This window comes from Gorilla gorilla, chromosome 10, assembly GCF_029281585.2.
Source record: "Gorilla gorilla gorilla isolate KB3781 chromosome 10, NHGRI_mGorGor1-v2.1_pri, whole genome shotgun sequence".
Taxonomy (NCBI): Eukaryota; Metazoa; Chordata; class Mammalia; order Primates; family Hominidae; genus Gorilla; species Gorilla gorilla.
Window position 1 is genome coordinate 54,167,323 of NC_073234.2, and position 22,531 is coordinate 54,189,853.

The 22,531-nt window shown below is 38.7% G+C and overlaps 1 protein-coding gene across 1 annotated transcript in view; it reads right to left on the reverse strand.

Annotated features, from left to right (window-relative positions):
* Positions 1 to 22,531, reverse strand: part of PCED1B (PC-esterase domain containing 1B) — a 156,712-nt gene that overhangs the window by 127,564 nt on the left and 6,617 nt on the right. The window contains exons 2-3 of the mRNA XM_063694038.1: positions 4,483 to 4,565; positions 512 to 677 (exon numbers count right to left, since the gene is read on the reverse strand). The gene's annotated coding sequence lies outside the window, so the exon portion shown is untranslated. The remainder of the gene's footprint in view (positions 1 to 511; positions 678 to 4,482; positions 4,566 to 22,531) is intronic.

A 22,531-nucleotide genomic window follows, 5' to 3' on the forward strand; every position in this document is an offset into this window, starting at 1 on the left:
TAAAGATGACGCCATTCTGTTGTAAAACTCAAGTAATGAAAGCCTAAGAGAAAATGCAAAGGGCCAATAAATATGTGAAAAGATGGTAGGTCTCACCAGTGGTCAGAAAAATAAAAATTAAATTGCAATTTAATCGAAAAGATTAGGAAAAGTAAAAAGATGATCATACAAGCCTGGCGAAGATGTGGAGAAAAACACAATCTGATGTACATTTGGGAACTGTTTTGCTTCCAGACAGAATCTGAACAACAGGAACATGTAGGGTGCAGAAGATTCTGGGAGAGGAAGTCATTGGGAAACAGCTGTCATCAACTGTCATTGCCATTTAGATAGCTGAGCCAGTATGTTTAGGTCCTTGTGTGGTGAGCATGTGCAGCTTCTAAATCAGCACCTGAGAAGCTCATCAGCACTCGGGCTACTTTCCCTGTGTTTTGCCTCCTGCTCACATCCTAAGTCCACTCTAGCAGCAGATCTCAGGGTTATCCAACTGGAAAAAGCAATGCTTACTCACCTGTGTCTATCTGGAAATCCTCATCATCTTGCAAGTCAACAATTTGCACCCTCCTGGATAGAAGACTTCCCACCAGCTTGGTTGCTGCCTACTGTTTACTGAGGGCTCACTGGTACTAGGCATACCACTTCACTTGCTCATATTGTCATTTTGTCCTCCAACAATCCTACAAAATAATAATTATTTACATCCTTATTTTATATATGAGAAAACTGAGGTCCAGAAAATTTAAATGTCTCTCCTAAGGACACCCAGCATGTAATTAGCAATAAAGATCCTCATTTTTCTGGTTTAGGAGTCTTACCTGATGTAAAAGAGAAGTTTTGGGAATTAAGACGTATTTACTTTTCTACCACTTTCCTCCTTAGGGGGACATTGTATCTGTTGTGGAACTGGCCAGTGGGTGGGAGGCTAGCCCAGGTCTAGTGACACCTGCACCTGAGCCTGAGTCCCCAGCTGGCATCCTCTCATCGCTGAGGCACTGCATCCTTCCCTGCCAGGGTCACTGCCAGCCCCATCTGCCTGTTGGTGCCTGTGCCACCTCCACTGCCACTGCTGCTGCCTGCTGGAGTCTGGCCTCTCTGCCCAAGTTGGTGTCGGGGGCCATACCAAGGCCCTTCTAGTGCTCTAACTTTGATGCATTATACTTTCTGCTTCTTCTGGGAAAATGGTCACAATCTCAACATGTTCACCCCACTTTACTCTCTTAAATTTGGGCCCTTAGGCCTGCCATCTATCAGCTCCCTCCCTGTGTCCCATGGAGAACAAGAGAGAAGCCTTCCTCCTCCCATGGCAGAGTTTATGCTGTCCCTTCTCTCACAGACATGCCGGGAGAGGCAATACAATGGTTCATGGATACAGGAGAGACTTTGACCCCACCAAGATTCCCAGCCTCTTGATATGGATGTGGCACAGTGCACCTAGGCTTACAGTGTTTGGCCCCGGCATTCACCCATCAAACTTTAGGAGAATCTTTCATGAACATGAATCAACAATGAAGAATATCAAGGTTGACACTCGCCCACCCCTAACTTTGAACAAAGAATCAGGGCATTTGGTATCATGAAGAATTGCTTCAAGGAGATTAACCAAGAAAATCAGAACTTCAGGACTTCCTATGCTTGAGCCCTGGCCAGGTAACTGAGATGGGGGTAGGGGACGATCTGCAGGAGCCCTCTGCCATTATTGGGGCATCCCCTGTCCAGAGTGGGTTCCTAGGAGGCAGAAAGGAACAGGTCTTGGGGAGAAGGTGCCACAAAGGGAAGGCTGCGGGCCCCGGAAGCAGAGGAAGCAAGGCCCTAATGTATGTTTGCCAGAGGTGGAGGAAAGCAATTTCACCTGGATGAGAGGCAGAGACTGAGAAAGAAAAAAAAAAAAGGCTGGAGGAAAAAGAAAAAGAACATGCTCTAACAGGAGAGATTTATTTTTTCTTTTAAACATTTTACAGAAAAGATAGAGAAGCGGGGAGGAGGGAAAACAGAGAAGTGAGGCTGATGGGTCCCTTGTGGGGAGGGGCCCCAAAAAGGAGATGGGCGCCCAGGGACCCTATGAGGAGGCTCGACGCCTACAGTCTGGGGCCTAGGATGACAGTCGTCATGGGCAAGGCAGGTTGAGAGGCGCGTTTGCTGATGCTTTTCCATGACTTCACCTTATCCTGAGAACCAGGTCAGAGGGCTGTTCGGAGGGAGCTGGGGAACTCCTAGAGGTCTATACTTTCTCATAGGCACCCACTTTTCTTCCCATTAGGCAACTCGCACCCCTAGGCTAAGGTGTCTTCAACACAAAGATTACCTCAAGGTTAATTATTTAATTCTACAAACAAGAAAAATAATGCAGTAAAGGGAAATGTGAATAATTTATCTGAGAAAACAGCTCTTGACTTTAAAAAGAGAAAGTGGAAAACACCAAGTCTTTTACTTCAGCTATAAAAATGGTCCTTTTTTGATAAAAATGTGTATTTTGAAAAAGAAATAAATAAAATGGTCTTTGTGGACTCTTGTGGCCAAGCAGAAAGGGCACCGGGCCAGGAGCAAAGCATTTACCTTCTGGCAATGGACCTGTCACACACCTGCTGGGTGACTGTGGGTGAGTTGTTTACTCTCTAGTCTTGTTAACTCCTCTGTAAAATGATGAAAGGATATTGAAGTTCTCCTCCAGATTTAAGTTTCTATTTGTGTTATAAGCTTTTTAATTAAAAATTGTACAATGCTAACGGCATCATTATTAGAATATCTAGAAAGTATTTCCCAACACTCACAAGAAAATGAAGTCACTGTAAGATCGTGTTTGTCATAATACGTGTCAATTCACCTGTGCTCTTTTGAAAGCCATTGTCACTTTCCATCACTCCTTTAATCATGCACTGTATTCACTCTTTCTCCTCGTAACTTTTTCCTTCCACAAACAGCATTAAAGCTGCTTCTTACTAGAACCTTTTTAAAAGGGACAAAATATTTTCTCCAAAAAAATCCAACTAGGATCGGCTATTTTGGGTAAAGCAATGACAAAACAAATTTTAAGATTCAGTTTTGAGCAACAGTTTCCACCCCCTCTGCACATAATCATATAGCCACCCTCATGCATTTTATTTTCCTTTTCATAGGTCCCCATGACCTCAGGCCCTAGTCCGCTAAGTAATTTTCCTCCCATCAAGCCCATTTCTACCAATGCTGCATGCACAGCACTACACACTTTTTCTTTTCTGAAACACTGCTTCCACCCTTCACCATCTGTATTTATGCAGAATAAAGTCCAATATCTTGATGAACCCTCAGAACTTTCTTTCCGCACTGGTCTGTGTCTCTCTGAGCAGCTTTAGCCACCTGCACTCCCTTACACAGCCCGTTTCAGCCTGTCAGAAGATTCCCTGTTCTAGGCACATTCCAGACCCTCTTCACTTGAAACATCTCCCCCGCCGCCCCCCACCGCGTTCACTCTGTCAATCAAACCCCAGTCATCTTTCCAAACTCAGCGGAGACTCCCACTCCCCTCTGTATAGGAGATTTCCCTGAACTCTGCATCTTGAAGGGTGCTATCTCTGCTTTGTAAGGTCCACAGCCTGAAGCGGCAAAAGAAATGACCAAATTAGACTCAGAGATATTTCCCAATGGGGCTTGGATTTCCTTAGCAGGGTGAGTCCATTTTTAGTCGGCATGAGCGTAAGGTCTGCCTAAAACATGGTCAGATGAGACAGAAGTCAGAGTACAAAAGGAGGTCCCTGCCCAGTCTCCACGGTACAGGGCTGGGGAAGCCCGGGGCGAGCGGGCTTCCTGGGAGTTGGAGAACGTGAGGAAGGGGCAGAAGCTGTGGGGCCTGGGATTGGAGGCAGGAATTCAGATTGCACCAGTGGAGGCTGCTGTGGGTGGCTTCACCTTCACTCACCAAGTGTGGTCATCTGGGTCCCGACTATTGTGGCTTTCTACCTTCTACCACCTCCACCCTCCAAAAAATCTTTTTAGAGTAATTAGAAGAGGTTTGGTGAAAGTTGAATTCCCTAAGGCCCTAGAGGTATGGTTACTTGGGTTTTTTCCGTCCAGGGTACAACATAATTTACTCTTAATCCTTATTCCAATAGGCCAAAGGGAACTTTGTGATAACCTGCAAGTGGTTGTTTGGCTGTGACCTGATACCCACAGCATTCAGGTGACTTGCCTGGGTGATAATGAAAATGATAATATAATTAACACATTACAGAGCTCTTACCATGTGGTAGACACCGTTGTAAGTATTGTCACTCATTCATGTTTTTAATGCTCATAACATTTCAATACAATGGTTACCACTATCATTCCAGTTATATAATTGAGAAAACTTTTAGTGTCAAAAGGTTAGCTGCTTTGCCCCAAGTCACACAGCTACTAAGTGTCAGAGTACAGCCCAATAACTAAGGTTTTCATTTTGTTTTGTTTCAATTTAGAGGAAGAGCCTTCGCCAAACCTTTTCTACCATGAAGCCAGGGGAGAGAAACTCACATATTTGTAGGAGGCAGAGTCTTCAACACTCCCCTGACTTTTCCTCTTACGGCATCCTCTGGGATCTTAGGGCCTCTCATTACCTGAAATGTGAAAATGGCATGTTTAATTATTCATTTTCCATCACCCCTAATGAGGGGATTAACTGTCTAGTGAAACAAAAGGAAATAGTCTGACCTTCAGGCTGCATGGACGTGATAATCACTAAAACCTCAAGTCAGTTTAAGCAGACAAATGAAAGGATTTTACTCATCTGGATGCACAGGGGCCATCGGGGTCACTAATTAAAGTCACATAATGGAGCAATGACAATGAGAAAATAAACATGTGCTAAAAATTATGTTTCCTTAATTATGTGCACAGGTGCTCTACAGGAGTTTCCAAAGCTCCTTTAACTTACCTGATGTCTTACGGCTTTGAGCTTGGGTGGAGAAAGGGTAACAGGGCTGTGGCTTGCCGGGAAGACAGAGGAGGAGAGTCTGTGGGCATGGGGCAGGAGTCAATTCTGTCTCAGGTATGGAAGAGCATGAGGAAAGTAGAGGCTAACTTAGAGATCTATTAGTCACAACCTCAAGAAAAACCGGTTCATTTTTCATTACTTGGTTGATTGGTTTGACCAAACGTTACTGTGGGAATGATTCGTGAACTATTCTGCTACATGGCATGTAAACACAGCCTTCTAATCTAGACCTTTGCTATTAAAATGGTCATAAATAGCTGCGAATTACTACTGTTGTGCAACTCGTGACTTCATCATGGCTTCTGGCAGTGCAGATGGGAGCCACATTCCAGGCCCTGCTGCAGTGCCCATCTTTCCCGTAACATTTAATGAGCACAGGGTGATTGGTGCTGCACAGATGACAAAATGGCATCCTCCTTGCCCTGTTCTCTTCCAAGATAAGACATTTTTAAAAGGCCATAAAGCCTTGAAAGTCTCCCCACACAGATATTGCGTGGCCTATAAATATGCATCTGCTCAAAATATGGCAAAATGCATCACTATTAATAACTCCAAAGAGTCATGGAGATTCAGACAGTCCAATTCCTCTGCCAAAAGTTCAGAATGTTTGCTTAGTGCTTTGATTTTTTTTTTAAAACTCTGTTCTTGGTTTGCTTCAGTACATTTTCTATTTAGATACTCCATCGAGTATGTGTCAAACTTTATCTGTGCCCTTACTTGGACATAAGAGAGCATACAAGACAGGAATGGAAGGCCTTTAACGTTATTGGGGTTTTAAAAATTGTGCTTGCTTCACAAATATTTTCCACTTCTCTTTACCATAGCAACCATTACCTTCACCATATATGCAAAAATGGCTAAAGGAAAAGTGAGGAAACTCTTCTAAGTTACTTATACTGATAATTATATTGTATTATTACCTATTTCTTGAACAAAACTGTTTCTAGGCATGGTGCTCCTATACGTCATTGCTAAGCCTCAATGTTAAGTTAATAATCAATCCTATAAAGTAGGTGTTATTACCATTTCACACACCAAGACTCAGCAATTAAGTAATTGGCCCATTGGACACACAAGTGACTCTCAGGACTGTAACTCAAACCCAAGGAAGGCTCTTTAGCTTGTGCCATATGAAACCACCAGTGGTAAATCATTCCTGACCAAAAATGGCAGTTTTATGGTTCAACCTAATAGCAAAATGTGTTGCCCTGGAAGGAAATCTAGACTCTCTTCCTGATGTCACAAAGACCCTTTGCAGACTGACACCATGTTGCAGGGAAAACTGTATAACACAGTACTGGGGTAGAGGGATAGGCGAATGGGAATGTAGTTTATTATCTTTGCAGCAATTATTGATATTATTACAAGTAAAGACATGATGTGAAACTGCAAAAAAGTAGCAAAGCCTGACCATATGTCTACATTTTTGGATATCTGAAATATATTTACATTTTTAATACACTTACTTTTTTGGATACATTCTATCTGAAAGTTTCCACATGTAATCATGCTCACCAGACTTTTCTAAGGGTTGAAATGACTTCTAGTATTTAAAAGCTAATGATGTTAAGATATAATTTTGGTAGGCCATGTGATGGCGGTATATAGGCTGAGCAAGAGGTGGTGAGGTTGATCGGGGTTTATCGATTACAGAACAGGCTTAATGAACAGGTAGTTGATGAGTCTATAACATGGATGTATTAAAAGGATAATTTGGTAAAAGCAATTTAGTTTCTTGGGAACTACTTGGGAGTCAATAGATAGAAGCTATTGTTTAGGACAAATGATTTCTCTGAGTTCTCTCTTAGAAATAATGCATAATAAATTCAAATCTTCCCCCTCCTTTTTTTTTTTGAGATGGAGTTTTGCTCTTGTTGCCCAGGCTGGAGTGCAATGGTGCCATCTCGGCTCACTGCAACCTCCGCCTCCTGGGTTCAAATGACACTCCTGCCTCAGCTTCCCGAGTAGCTGGGATTACAGGCATGCACCACCACACCCAGCTAATTTTGTATTTTTAGTAGAGACGGGGTTTCTCCCTGTTAATCAGGCTGGCCTCGAGCTCCCAACCTCAACTGATCCGGCCGTCTCAGCCTCCCAAAGTGCTGGGATTACAGGTGTGAGCCACCGTGCCCGGACCAAATCTTCCTTTTAATTCAGTTTTTTCCCTGTGATCCATATTATAGTTTTCCCCATATAATCTCCATATAGTCAGAATGGGAAAGGGGGCTCATGATGATAATTGCATGTAATATAGAATGGCTACTGAACAGCGGATTGTTAAGTGCATAAAAATTGGGGAGACTTTGTGTTACAAGTTTTGGGGCAAGAGATAAACAATAGGAAAAGGCTCAGTCATTGAGTCTTAGAAAGAGATTTCAGGCACTGAAGGAAATTCATTTTACTGAAAAAGAAACGAACGAACAAGAAAGCCCAGTACGTGACAGCTTCACTCACTGGTGGTATCACAGTGTCTAACATTTAGTTCTCTTGGCTCCTGGACCAGTGCTCTTGCCGGCTCCCCAGCCCCACCTCAAACCATAGGTTGGTTCCAAGTAAATATGTCTTCTCCTTGAAACCATCTGGTATAGATAATAATAATAAAAGATGTGCCTAACAAGTAATTATATTACAATATCAAGTATCCTAGGTGATATATTTAAGATGGAATGGAATAAACTAGATTCTTCATATTTGAAACAAGATGATCAAATAACTTTTCTTTTTCTTTTTTTGAGATGGACCTCACTCTGTCGCCCAGGCTGGAGTGCAGTGGCACGATCTCGGCTCACTGCAACCTCCACCTCCCGGGTTCAAGTGATTCTCCTGCCTCGACCTCCTGAGTAGTTGGGACTATAAGGCATGCATCACCATGCCCAGCTAATTTTTTTTATTTTTAATAGGCACAGGGTTTCACCATACTGGCCAGGCTGGTCTCGAACTCCTGATCTCAGATGATCTGCCCACCTCGGCCTCCTAAAGTGCTGGGATGACAACCATAAGCCACCATGCCTGGCCAGTCAAATAACTTTTAGTCAACTCTTAAAGGCTAAGTGAAGAAGACATAGACTTATTACCACAATCCAGTCTGATTGGTCTTTCTTAAGGCCAGAAAGTGTGAAAAGATTTCTTTTCTATTCTCCTTTTTCTAGACTTTATACTTACCTCCTGTATGGAAGACATCAGATTTCAGATACTTAAGAGTACACTTGATTTGAGTTTCTGACTCAATATTTTGAATGGAAATCTGAACCAAAACAAAGTTAATGATAGCTTTACTGTATTACCTGTAAACCAAACAAAATAAGTGAAAGGGAGAAGAAGTGCTTTAAATGCAAGAATTCCTAATATCTTTTTTAGTATAAAGATAAGCACATATAAGGAAAAAGAAGACAAGAATATTCATTGATGGATGGATGGATGATTCAGTTGGTTTCTACATTAGCAATGACTCATGCTGTAAAATTGGAATGTTTAGAAAATAAATCCTACAATTGTACCAGAAAAGACAAGAACATAATATGATAGAGATCCAAGCATGCCAAAATCATCATTTTCTTTTCTTTCCGTATATGACTTTTGAGTGTTCTGAATACTACCCTTGCCTTTAATGATATAGAAAAAGGAAATAAAACGGTAATCACAGTCTGTCAGAAACTGTGTTCCTTTCTGAATGAAAATAAATTCTTCTAAAACAGTATTTATGAATAGTTCTAGATTCAAGAATTTCTATTAATATTTCCACATTGGTCTTAAATAGAATCTGTGAGAATGGTCCTTTTTCCAAGTATGTAAACATTGCTCAGTGTAGCCGCTTGGAGCCACTGAGTTTATACACCTGTACCTGCATTGATGCAAATGTGCTCTCTGCCTTGTGTCTTCATTGGAAAGTCAGCTTTATGACTGGCTTGGAATGGATTGGAGCCTGAGAAACTGTGGGCTGATGCTGGAGGTGCCCAGATGGAATGGGATGCAGGGCTGAACTAGAAAGTCCTTTTCAATTGCTGATAGTGGCTTCTTTAATCAACACTTTATGAATCTAACTGGGCCACCTCTCAGTCTTTTTTTCCTGGACTAAGGAAAAGCTAATAGTAATTTCCTGTCTTCCTCATGCTCTTCAGTTTTAGGAGATCTCACAGAAGTGCAATGGCACATGGAAGTGCAGAGGGAGTGGCAAAAGGGAAAACGAAGGTTTTTGAGGGGGTCTTATCTGAATATTAGGCCCAGAAGTTCTCAAACTATTCATTCTGAGAGAGGGAGAAGGAATATCCATTAAAATTATATGTAGAACATGTATTCATTCAAATGGATGCTGTCACTGCTAGTGTGAGAGCAGTGAGTATAAAACCACAGTGGAGACGATCCCCGCTTTCAAGGCATTTACAATGGACACAAGAGCTTATGTAGTATGTGGTGTGCGGAGTGTGGCAGGAAGGAAAAGCTTTATGTGTGATGGTAAGTAGCCCTCAAAAAGGGGATAGTAAGTGATCTGCTACTGAGGTAATAGCCGGTGTTCCGGTGCTCCTCCTGAAATAGATTACAACTGATGCCCAAAATGGTATCGTGAATTGTTATCCCTTACTGTCTCATGTGGCCTTCTCACTGTTGTGCTCTTCTAAAATGTTACTGGAAAAGTCAGCAAACTCAGTATTTGACAGTGTGAAAGTTTTTCAGATCCCATTCTTTCTTGATAGGAGCGAGAAGGGCCAAACTGAAGCACCTGGTTCCCAGGGGAGAAGGGGACGGGGAAGTCCATTGGTCAGAGATGATAGGTAGCTGGGAATCGAATCTCACTCAAATTAACTCAAATTAAAAACAGGAGTTAACTGTAAAGATTAAGCCAACAATTTTGCACACATCCACCAGCAGGAAACAAAGTCCAGCTAGACTTCATAGCCACCAAAGCTGGGAAAGAGAGAGACTGAAACTCAAGTTGATTGGTCTCTAGTCTCCGACTCTTTCTTTCTCTCTTTTGTTTTTTGACTCTCTCTTTTGAGTCTCTTTGCTTTTAAAAAAATATTATGGCCAGGCGCGGTGGCTCACGCCTGTAATCCCAGCACTTTGGGAGGCGGAGGCGGGCGGATCACGAGGTCAGGAGATCAAGACCATCCTGGCTTACACGATGAAACCCCATCTCTACTAAAAATAGAAAAAAATTAGCCGGGCGTGGTGGCAGGCGCCTGTAGTCCCAGCTACTCGGGAGGCTGAGGCAGGAGAATGGGGTGAACCCGGAAGGCGGAGCTTGCAGTGAGCCCAGATTGTGCCACTGCACTCCAGCCCGGGGGACAGACTCCATCTCAAAACATAAATAAATAAAATAAATAAATAAATAATATTGTTATTAATTCCCTGTGAGTGTTGCATACTCTTTGCTTTTTAAAAGCATGTCTGATTTCCTTTGTTCATAGACTTTGGCTTCGTCTATTTATAATCTTGCTCTTAAGTAGCTTTAGTTGTCCTTGACTTTGGCTTGCACTGGCACCAACCTCAGCCCTCGCTGGTTGGGAGCTCTCAGCTGCAGTCCACAGTCACTGACCGTAGTTTCTGTAACCCGGCTCAGAATCGTAAGAGAGAGTCTGATTGTTGTGGTCCACGAGTCTACCCCTGGTCTCATTGGAGTGGGACAAGGCAGACATGGAGTGGCCATAGGGCCACTTAGGCCTGTCCTTTCCAGCAGCGACTGTGAATAGCAGGAATTCTCTGAGATGGGAGCTGGGGAGGCAGCATAAATGCCCCAAAGCATGTCAACTACTACCCAAAAGCAAATGCCTCCTTTTCACAGACTGGCATGTGGCAAGCCTTACTTGGAAATGGTAAGACCTTATTTGCTATGGCATAAAACCAAGAATAGTCTTTGGAGCATGGATAACAATTTGGAGCATGGGTAACAATTTGGTTTCTGGTTCTTCTTCTACAAATTGCACAGAAAATAAACTGCTGCTGTAATGGTGGCACGGCCATCACAGGGAATCTTTGGGTGAACTGAGGAGACAGTGCTGGGGACTAAGGTACTTTTCATTCATTCATCCGATTAACTGTAGCAAGCACCTACTCTGTGCCTTGTGCTAGAAGAGCAGAAGAGTCGTATAGCCTCCAAAAGTGTACTGTGCCAACTGCTCTTTGCAGTTTGTGTTTGTTGGCTCTTCACTGAACCACAGTTTAGATTTCACCACTGAGAAGTTCCCAAAATACTCTTGGAATCCATTGTACATAAAAATTTCTAAAAGCAGAGTATTAACAAATTTAGATACACAAACAATGATAATTTCTGGCTCTGAAAACTAAGTTCAGTCCAGTGCCTGCAAACAAAAACTAAGCAGAAGAACTAAAATAAACAAAATATTATCAGCCCTGCCTTCCCTTCTTCCCTTAGGCGTGGCTTTAATGTGGGCTTCCAGTCATGAGGAAACTCCCTATGTTTGCTCTAGGCAGATGTTTATGTGTGTTTTGATTCTTTAAAATCTAGGGATAAAGAGCTGTAAGAAAAAGGAAGAGGGTGCTCATTTAAGAAGTTGTAATTAAATGTGTGTTTTGAGGGATGTATTTTCTACAGGTACATTTATCTTTATAGACATAGGAGTTATTTTAGGTATTTCTGGTTGATACAGATAGAGGATCAAATTAGGCCTCAGGAGACTTCAGTTCAAGTCCTGACTCTGCCAATATAAATGTAAATGTGGGTAAATCCCTTGCTCTCCATGATCCTCTTCTTCTTTGCTTTTTTGCCTAATTTATCAAGTTATTAAGGGAATCAACTGAGGGGCTAAATGTTAGGGCTTATTGAAAATTGCAAAATATCATTTAGTAAGTGTTTGAATTCGACTCGGTATATTTAGTACTTAATTTAAAAAATCAATATTGCTGCCTGATCTTGCTACTAAAGCAATCTTATACAGTCTTACATATCTACTTTTGGTAATTATTTAATCAAATTCCACCTCAAATATATTTTAAACCAGCAGAGTTAACTTACATAGTGGCACTATTCCAAGTTTGTTTTCTAATATATGTAATAGAAGCTCATTAAAGCACTCATTAAAAATGCAAACACATCTCCAAAGCAGATAATTATTAAACAAAGCAAGTAATATCTGTAATATCCTTTTAACGAAAAGTCTACTTTTAAATATTGGTTTCTCTTAAAGCAATGGATAGATTTTGCAAGTGAATAAAATCCACAGACTTGCTAAGCCCAGATTATGTTTGTGAACGGTATTGTGTTAGGTGCTGTAGAGTGACAAGATACAAGAAAACTGCCTCTGCCCTCAATGTGCTTAAGAGGACAGGATACAGGGGAAGCTAAATATAGGGAATTAATTTATGTGAACAGCTGTACACATTACATTACTATTATATCTATCTATATATAATATATAATGTGTATTATATATAAAGAAGATAAATAATCCTTTAGTCCTAAGATAAAGCCGCATCAGTTTTAAAGATGAACAATTATTGAAATCAAAGTTTATCTAATTAGCTCAAATAACATTTATATTATCAGAGCATGTTTAGCTAATGTGTAATATAAGATACAGATAATCTCTAAATAGCAATGACACTAAAATATTCCTAAAAAATCTAAAAGTATGATTAACTATGGGATATGATACTGTACAGAAATGGGTTTTCCATGGGGCTGGAACACTGAAGCACAGACGTAGTGCTCAGGAATGCTTAGACAATGACTCTCCTCGCTCTTCTCCCCGAGATGAGGATGTGGTCTTCTGATATAAAACTTGGTTCAGAAACAAGGAGACCTCAATTATTGTAAGCATTTTCTTAAACTGAGTCATTAAATATAGAGAGTGTTTACATAAATGCTTCTCTGGCTAGGAATGTAAACACTAAATATAAAGTACCTGAGACAGAGTAAAAAAACCCAAGCTTCTCAGATCTGTCTGACCCACAAATGAGCCACAAATGGGAGTCACCAGAAAAGGAATTTATAATACTTATGATTAACATGAAAAATAAATAGTGAAATGATGAATAAAAGGAGAATTTCACTAGAAGGTTGGAATCTGTGAAAAAATCACATGTATATTTTAGAACTCTAAACACTGAAAAAATATTTGAAATTAGGAATTCAAATGGATAAGTTTACAGAAGATGACACACAGCATAATTAGTGAATAATGGGCTGGATCAGTGAGCTGGAACCCAGATAAATAGAAAGTATCTACTCCTGAAACAGGAAGAGAAAAAAGAATGGAAACAATGGCAAGAACAAGATACACATGAAACTTTTCACATATATATAATTGGAGTTCCAAAAAGGAAAGAGAGAATAGAGGAGAAGCAATAATCAAAGAGATAATGGATAAGAATGTCTATGTATTGATGTAAGAACAAGGAGCAAGATAAACAAAGAAAACTGTAGCTAACCACATCGTAGTCAAACTGTTGAAAACCAAAGATAAAGAGAAAAATCATAAAAGCAGCCAGAAGAAAAAAAAGAAATTAGCTTCAAAGAAGCAACAATAAGATTCACAGTTGATTTATCAACATAAATTATAGATGTGAGAAGACAATATTGTCAACTTTAAGAGCTTAAAGAAAATAATTGCCAGCCTAGAATTATATCTTGCAATCATATCCTTCAAATATGAAAGTAGAATAAAGATGTTTTCAGGAAAACTAAAGGATGTTCTTCAGGCAGAAGGAAAATAATCTCAGCCTAGGCAACAAAGCAAGACCTTGTCTCTACAAAAAAAAAAAAAAAAAAAAAATAGTGGGCACAGTGGCACACACCAGTAGTCCCAGCTACTCAGGAAGCTGAGGTGGGAGGATTGCTTGAGCCCAGGAGGCTGAGGCCGCAGTGAGCCATGATCACACCACTCCATTCCAGCTTGTGTGACAAAGCGTGAGACACCTGCCTCAAAAAAAAAAAAAAAAAAAAAAAAAAAAAGAGAGAGAGAGAGAAAGAAAAGAGAATCCCAGACAGAGAAACATGGAAATGAAGGAAGGAATAAAAAACATTGGTGAGGGTAAACATGGATATTTGTAAGTCACTATTGATTATAAAAGACAGTAATTATAACGTCCTTTGTAGTATAAAATATATGTAGAACTAAGATGTGTGGCAAAAAGAACAAAATCAGGAGGGATAAATCATTTAAAAGGTCTAAGGGTCTAATAGTATCAGAGGAGTGGCAAAAATAATTTGTATAATTCTGTAATAAATCAAGGATATATATTGCAATCTCTAGGATAGTTACTATTAGAATTAAAGAAGTAAAACTTGCAAGTTTTTAGAATGAAATCATTGAATAATTAAAAAAATAGAGGAAAAAGAGGGCGAAAAAAAGAACATAAAATGACAACAAAAGGAATATAAAAGAAAAGAGCTCAATAGAAAATGAAAAATAAGATGGTAGCTATAAGCCCAATGATGTCAGTGATTACATTGAATGTAAATAAGCTAAATTTGAAGTAAAATACTGTCCGATTAGATAAAAAACAAACCCAAATCTTCAAATCTAATAAAAAGAAATGTTTAATGTGAAAGGAAAGCCAAATATACCATGCAAACACAAACCTGCCCCTGCTCCTAAAGCTGTCTAGCTATACTAATATCAGACAATGTGAACTGTAAGGCAAGAAACATTATTAGAGATAAAGTGAGACAGTTCATAATTATAAATAAATAAGTCCAATAGGAAATGAGTACAATCTTAAATCTCTGTGCACCTAATAATATAGCTTCAAAATAAACTAAACAAAAATGGACAGAACAATGAGAAAAAAATGTACAAATCAGCACTCACAGTGGGAGGCATTAGTGCATCTCTTTCAAACACGTAGCAGAAAAAGTGAAAAATAAAAAAATCAGTAAGAATATAGAAGATATAAACAGCACAGTTAACATATGTAATCTAATGTCATGTATGCAAAATGGTACCTAATGACCACTTCATATTCACTTCAAGTATACAAAGAACATAAGAACATTTATTACAATCAATATATCATAACAAGAAAAAAGTCTCAACAATTTCAAAATATTGACATCTTTCAGAATGTCTTCTCTGACCACAATGGAAATTAAGCTAAAGATCAGTAACAACAATAGGAAAAACCCAAGTGCTCAAAATTAAACAATATACTCTAAATAATCTATGGGATAAAGAAAAAAAACAGAAATTAGTTTTTAAACTTAAATAATAAAAATCACATTTGAAAAATCATGTGAAAAAACTAAAATGGTGCTTAGAAGGAAATATATAGTCTTATATTCCATATTAGAAAGGAAAAAGCCTGAAAATCAATGATTTAAGCGTTAATTTCAAGAAAGTAGAGAGAGAGCAGGAATCAAACTTACAAAAAGAAATGATAAAGATAAAAGCAAAAACCAAGGAAATAAAAATCAAACATATAAGAAAGACAATAAAGCCAAAGTCAGTTGTTTAAAAACATCAAAATCTAAAGAAAACTGATCAAAAGAAAAAAAATAGAGAAAACAAATTTGCAACAACAGCAATGAAAAAGGAGATATCACTATAGATCATACAAGCATCAAAAGGACAATAAAAGGAAACTTAAAACAAATTTATGCTGATAAATTTGACAATTCGGATGAAATAGACAAACTCTTTGAAAATACAATTTACCAAGACTGACAGGAGAAGAGATGAAAATATCAATAATTTAGGATGTATTTTTTTTTAAATTAAGCCCATTATTTTAAAAAAGAAAAGCCTGGGCTCAGATAGTTTATCAGTGAATTCTTCCAAACACTTAAGGAAAAATTAACAGCTGTCTTGTATAATTCTTCCACAACACAGAAAGAGAAGGTGAGCTTTCCAGACTTAAAAAAAAATTGTAATAGCATAAACTTGATTTTTAAACCCTGACAAGGATTGTGAGAAAGAAAATTGCAAGCCCATCTTTCTCATAAACATTACTTAAAAATTCTTAACAAAATATTAGGAAGCCAAATCCATTGATACAGTAAATGGAGTGCAAGTTTAGTCCAAGTGTGCAAGTGTGGCTTACCATTCAAAAATCATAAACATAATTCACCACATTAACAGAAAAAGGAGTAAAATCATACAATCATCTCAAATGCAGAAAAAGCATTTGATAAATTCAACATCCATTTGTGATGAAAACACGTAATCAATTAAGAACAGAACTTTCTTAATCTCATAAAGAATATCTACAAAATATCCATAGCAAACATCATTCTCAATGGTAGTATGTTGAAAACTTGCCCCTAAGATTGGAACTGGGTCAAGAATGACCACCGTCATCATTTCAGTCTAACATTGTAGAAGGAGGTCTAGCCAATGCAAAAGGTCAGAGAAAGAAATAAATGTCATGGAGATTGGAAAGCAAGAAATAAAATTGTCATTTCCAGACAATAAGATCATGCACATTTAAAATTTCTAGAGAATCTAAGGACAAATTCTTAGAATTAATAAGAGAATATAGGAAGGGAACCGGATATACAGTCAACATATAAAAACTAGTTGCATTTGTATATATTGGCAATAAACAAATAGAAAATAAAACATATTTACAATAGCATCAAAAAACTCAAACACCTAGAAATAAATCTAATTAAAGATGTGCAAGATCTCTAACTGAAAACTAAAATATTATTGAGAAAAATTAAAGGAGAGCTAAATAAATGGAAGTATATACATCATTATAATTGGAAGACTCAATATTGTAAAGATGCTAGTTCTCTCCAAATTAATACATTCATCCATGCAGTTTTGGTCAAAATCTAAGCTACAGGTTCTTCTTTTTCCAGAAATTGACAAGTTTTCCTAAAATTCATATCAAATGTAAAAGTTGGAAATCACCAAGTTATTCTTGAAGAATAAATATAGAGGACTTACACTGTGAGATATCAGAAACTATTATTATAAAGTTATGACAATCAAAACTGTGTGGTACTGGTGCAAGAACAGATAACTGTCCAATGAAACACAACAGGGAATCCAGAAGTAGATCTGCACATATATGGTGGCATGATTTATGATAAAGGTGATCCTGCAATGCAGTAGGGAAAAGGATAATCTTTCAGATAAATTGTGCTGTGTCAATTCAACATTCAAGTGGAAAAAAAGGTATTCTAATGTTTATTTCACATTACACACAAGAGTCAATACCAGATGGATTGCAGAAATAATTGAAAGATGAAACAATAAAACTTCTAGAGTAGAACATCTTCATGACCTTGGAGTCAGCAATCCTTTGTTAAATAGAAAATAAGCAAATGAAAAAGCATTAAGCATAAAAGGAAAAAATGTGATAAACTTGGCTACATTAAAACTAAAAACTTCTGTTCCCCCAAATTGAGTGAAAAGGCAACCCACAAGGTGAGAGAAAAATATTAACATATATTAATTTATATCCAATGCAAACACACATATATATGATTAAAAAACACAAATCTAGAATGTATAAAGAACACCTGCAAGTCAATAAGAAAAAGTTGAACAACTCAACAGCATAATGGGCAAAAGTCCCATAAAAAAGATGTGTAAATAAACATACAGAAAATTGTTTATTAATTCTCAGGGAAATGCAAATTAAAACCATAATAAAATAACACTTGCTATCCACAAAAATGACTAAGATGAAAAAGATGGAAAATAATAAGTGTTGACAAGGACGTGAAGGAATAAGAATTATCATATACCACTTGTGGGATAATAAATTGGTACAACCACTTTGGAGAAGTGGGAGTTACTACTAGAGTTGAACATATGCATAACCTGTAACCCATCAAACAGATTTCAAGGCATACACCTACTAGAAATGTATGCACATGTTCACCACAAGAATTAGAATGGGGGGGGAATTTGGGGGAACAGAATGTTCATGGCAACAGTACTTGTTAGTAGACAAAAATTGGAACAACCATTTGTTGGATGGTTGGAACAAATGGTTGTTCCAATTTTTGGAACAATGTTCCAAATATTCCAATGTTGTTCCAACAAACCGGCCCATGAACAACAAAATAGTTAAACCAACTGTGATATAGCCACAGAATTTGGGCTATATCAGTAGCAGTAAGAATGATTTACAACTACATACAAAAGTATGGATGAATCTCTCCAACATAAACATGAGCAGTAGAAACCAGACACAAAAAAGCATATATTCCATTTATACAAAGTATAAAAACAGGTGAGCTAATCTATGTTGTTAGATGTCAGCAGAGTGGTTACCACTGGGAAATTAGTGACTAGAAGGGAACAGAGGGAATTTTTGGAAAGCTGGTAATGTCCTGTTTCTTGATTTGGGTGATGGTTACAAGGGTGTGGTTGCCTTTACTCTGGTACTCCGGTTCTATGCATGGTACATGATTCTTGCCTCATGATTGTCTTTGCTGGAATTTTGCATTCCATCAGAAGGATTGGACAGAACTTAACTTCTGCTTACGTAATTGTTTAGTTCACATTCGATACACATATTTATATTGATTTTATTGAGGCTCTGCAAAATGCCTGCATCTCATGACATTCTTCTGGGCACTGGCTTTTTTCTCCACGTGGCTCCTCAGCTGTCTGATAATGTCTTTCTGATATGAGTTTTCTGTTCGTCGTCCATTTGCCTCTCTTGTGTGTGATCACTATTCTACCGTATTTATGATGTATTGTCTTTGCATTCTCTGTTATTGGGCTGATAAAGGAATAGGGAGAGATCATCTTTAATAGAAAGGGCAATTTTCTGATTTGAGCAGAATCATGAGGCCATGGTATTTCCTGTATATTAAGACTTCAGGCCCACCGCTGTGGCTCACGCCTGTAATCCCAGCACTTTGGGAAGCCGAGGTGGGTGGATCACTTGAGGTCAGGGGTTTGAGACCAGCCTGGCCAACATGGTGAAACCTTGTCTCTGCTGAAAATACAAAAATCAGCTGGGCATGGTGTGTGTGCCTGTAATCCCAGCTACTCGGGAGGTTGAGGCAGGAGAATCACTTGAACCCGGGAGGCAGAGGTTGCAGTGAGCCAAGATCATGCCACTGCACTCCAGCCTGGGTGACACAGCAAGACTCTGTCTCAAAAAAAGAGAGAGACTTCACTGATTAACTGCTTCATGCCTTCTGCCTGGGGATGACAGTGTCTTATCCAGCCCATCTAAATATTTGGTCTTATTGGCAAACATATCTCTCTTGTGACAATGGATTTGTCATGCACAATAGCTTGATACCACTAAACATTCAAGTCATCAAATGAATTACTCTTCTTTATTATTTCACACTCACCAAACATATTTATGATTATAAACTTGGCTTCCCAAAGCTCTCTTGCAGCCAGAGAATAAATGCCAGATAGGTAGGTATGTTTTTTGGATATATATATATATATATATTTTTTTTTTTTTTGAAATAGAATCTTGCTCTGTCACCCAGGCTGGAGTTCAGTGGTGTGATCTCAGCTCACTGCAAGCCCCGCCACCCGGGTTCATGCCATTCTTCTGCCTCAGCCTCCCAAGTAGCTGGGACTACAGGCGCCTGCCACCACGCCCTCTTAATTTTTTGTTTTCATATTTTTAATAGAGATGGGTTTCACCGTGTTAGCCAGGATGGTCTCGATCTCCTGACCTCATGATCCACCTGCCTTGGCCTCCCAAAGGGCTGGGATTACAGGCGTGAGCCACCACGCCTGGCCTTTTGGTTTATATTTTAAGTCCCTCTCCATGTGTAAAATTAGCCCTGGGACACCAAAAATATCAAGTTTCTGGACCTGTCAGGCTGGGCTAAGTCAATGTTATAAAGATGGCCCTGTCTGAAGACCCTATTGCCTATCTTGCACCCAGGTACCCCTACAAACAAACATATTAATGTTCACTGAGGCAATGCATATTCTGTTTCTAAAAATACAGCCAAGGAGCCAAGGTTCTCAGAGCCTTCCCAGGAAAGGAAATTGAGACAAAAGGAATTTAGGCGTCCAGTAGTTCTAATAAATATTGAGTGAATGGAAAATTTTACTTTGAGATAAATATGAACAATCGTCATGTTAAGCATGTTTTCTATCATCTGGCTGTTTCCATGAAGTAGGAAACGTCTGTGAGCAGACTCATCCTTTAGCAACTTGTTCAGATTTGCACCTGACCTCTTCTATACAACAGCTGCCAAGGAAACCTACATTGATTTCCTACCATGTATTTTTATCACAATGCAAGAGGCAAGTAGCAGCATGTCAAAACTGCTCTCTGGAGATAGTGATTATTATTATTTTTTATTTATTTTGCTTTCCATGTAGTTCAGAACCCCTTTGGGTACCCTCCAGTGTGTTTTGAGATTGCTGACCCTCACTCTCTACTAAAGGTCACTGAGGTTGCTCCCCACAACATGCCACCTTCGAGTCCCCAGGGGTTTTGAGAAGCCTAGGCATGCAGACCAGTGGACTCATTCCAGTCTGCAGCAGCTGAGAGAGAGCACCATGGAGAGTAAGGCAGAGCTGAGCGAAATGAGGACCTGCTGGACTCTGGTACAGCCAGGCTTGGGGGAGCCACATAATTAGTACAAACATCATTGTGTTGAGCCACCTCTCCAGCTCTGTTTATTTTGCACATAAACCCAGCCACTAGGTTCAACAAACATTTGTTAAACATCTGTGCTGCGTCAGACCACATCCAAGGCACAAGGGCAGTAAGGCAAGTACTCTTTTACAGCTTTATAGTTCACCAAAGCACTTTTTACATGTTTCATCTCAGTCAACTTTGTGAAATTAAACAGTGCACATATTAGTACTGCGTTTCCATCTTACAAATGGGGAAGCTGAGAATCCAAAAGGTTGAGTCATTTACCTAGGGTTATATAGTTAATAAATGGACGTTCTGGAACAAAATCCAGGGATTTGATTCTTTATTCAATACTCTATTTGGCATTTAATTAGAAGGTGTTTCAGTTCCTTGGTATGTGCAGGGGAGAGACACTACTTTCCTTGCTTATAATTCTTTATCGTGAGTGCCACAGATAAGATGACCGATAGGCATTCATGTTAGTACTGCTTAATTCTAAGAGAAAATTTTCATCTCTGACCGTTTAATGGTTTTCCCCAGATTATATTTTTATTTGCATACAATTTGCTTTGTTGAATCAGATACTTTTCCAACAAAATGAGTAAGATCTAAAATTCTGAATTGGAATATATGGAATTTTTGAATGCCCAAAGTATATATTTTCTGTTGCAAATACTTTGGCTCATGGTTTTATCCAATTTGGAATTGAATTCTATACCACCTTATATCCTATAATTATTTCTAATAATACTACAAATTCCTAGAGGAGAGCAACCATATCACGGCTCTGGGAGTGTGGCCAGGACTAACAATATTTGCTGAATGGAATTTAAATTATGGCTGACCTTGCTACTCCCTAAATGGGAAGCATTAGAACTAATTGTTAAGCATCAATCCAGAGCAAGGCAGATTTCTGTGAGAAATCTGCTTCTACCACTAATATTGGGCAGGTTATATAAACCAACAAAGCCCCATGGCCCTCATTAGAAAATGGGGATGCTAATGCCCATCTCTGAAGCCCTTTATAAGAATTAAATGAGAAGCCTGGTATATGGTGAGAATATAATAAGTGGTAGGTCTTATTATCAAGACCACTACTTTCTTGGGTCTTTCGAGAGGTCCTTCTGTCTTCTCCTATATTAATGTGATGTTTCTTTTCACTGTCACAAACTGAAAGGTCAGAGTTCCAGAGCAAATTACCCATGGAGCAGCCACCACAGAGGGCCTTGTCTTTGCTGAAAATAATTGAATAAGTATTTGCAATAGTGCTGACTGTATAATGGAGAGAGCTGATTCTTTTCTCTCTCAATTTTATTTTGTTTAGTGTTAACGTTGGTTGGTGAATAATGGCTGCTTCAAATTAGATATTACTTTGAATAATTTGATTCCCTTTATAAAGCTATGATAAATTAGTTACTGCTACAGGAAATCAAATTTTTTAAAGGGCATAAAATAGGACTCTGAATGCTTCATATAGTTCTCTAAACTGGGTTTGTTAAATATTATCCATATTTATCAGAGAGGCAAAATTAACCCCAGTTTTGAGGGATATAATAGCGTTTAAGAATTCAATCAGATGACCTCTTCAGGCTAACAATCAGCAAAATAAAAACTAGAGCACCTGCCATTTATGACCAAAATCTCAGGAGGTAACTATAATGCTAGATGCATAGCTTTGACACACTGAGTTTTTTAAAGCAAATTTTCATCTGCTTATTTTATTCCTAAAGCTGAGAATGTTAAAGTATTTAAAAAGAGGTTTGCTTGTTTCTCTCATTATATAATTATGACAAAGAAAAAAGATCATCCTTTTGCAAACTTCTCAGGTTCCTCTCTTCAATGGATTTATTCTTTGAGCAGAAATTGTAACTTAGCAGTGAGATTGTAAATGGCACTTTGATTCTTTTTCCTGTAACTTCCTTTTTTTTTTTTTTTTTTTTTACCATAAGCACATAGTACAGTACTTTAAGAATTAGGAAAAATCTTTTTAGTTGTTATTTTTATTTTTATTTCTCACTGAAAAACAAAAAGCAGTGTGGGCAGGGGACCATGCCACCTTCACCAAGGCTGGACTAAGAATGTGCCATCGGGGAGGACTCATAG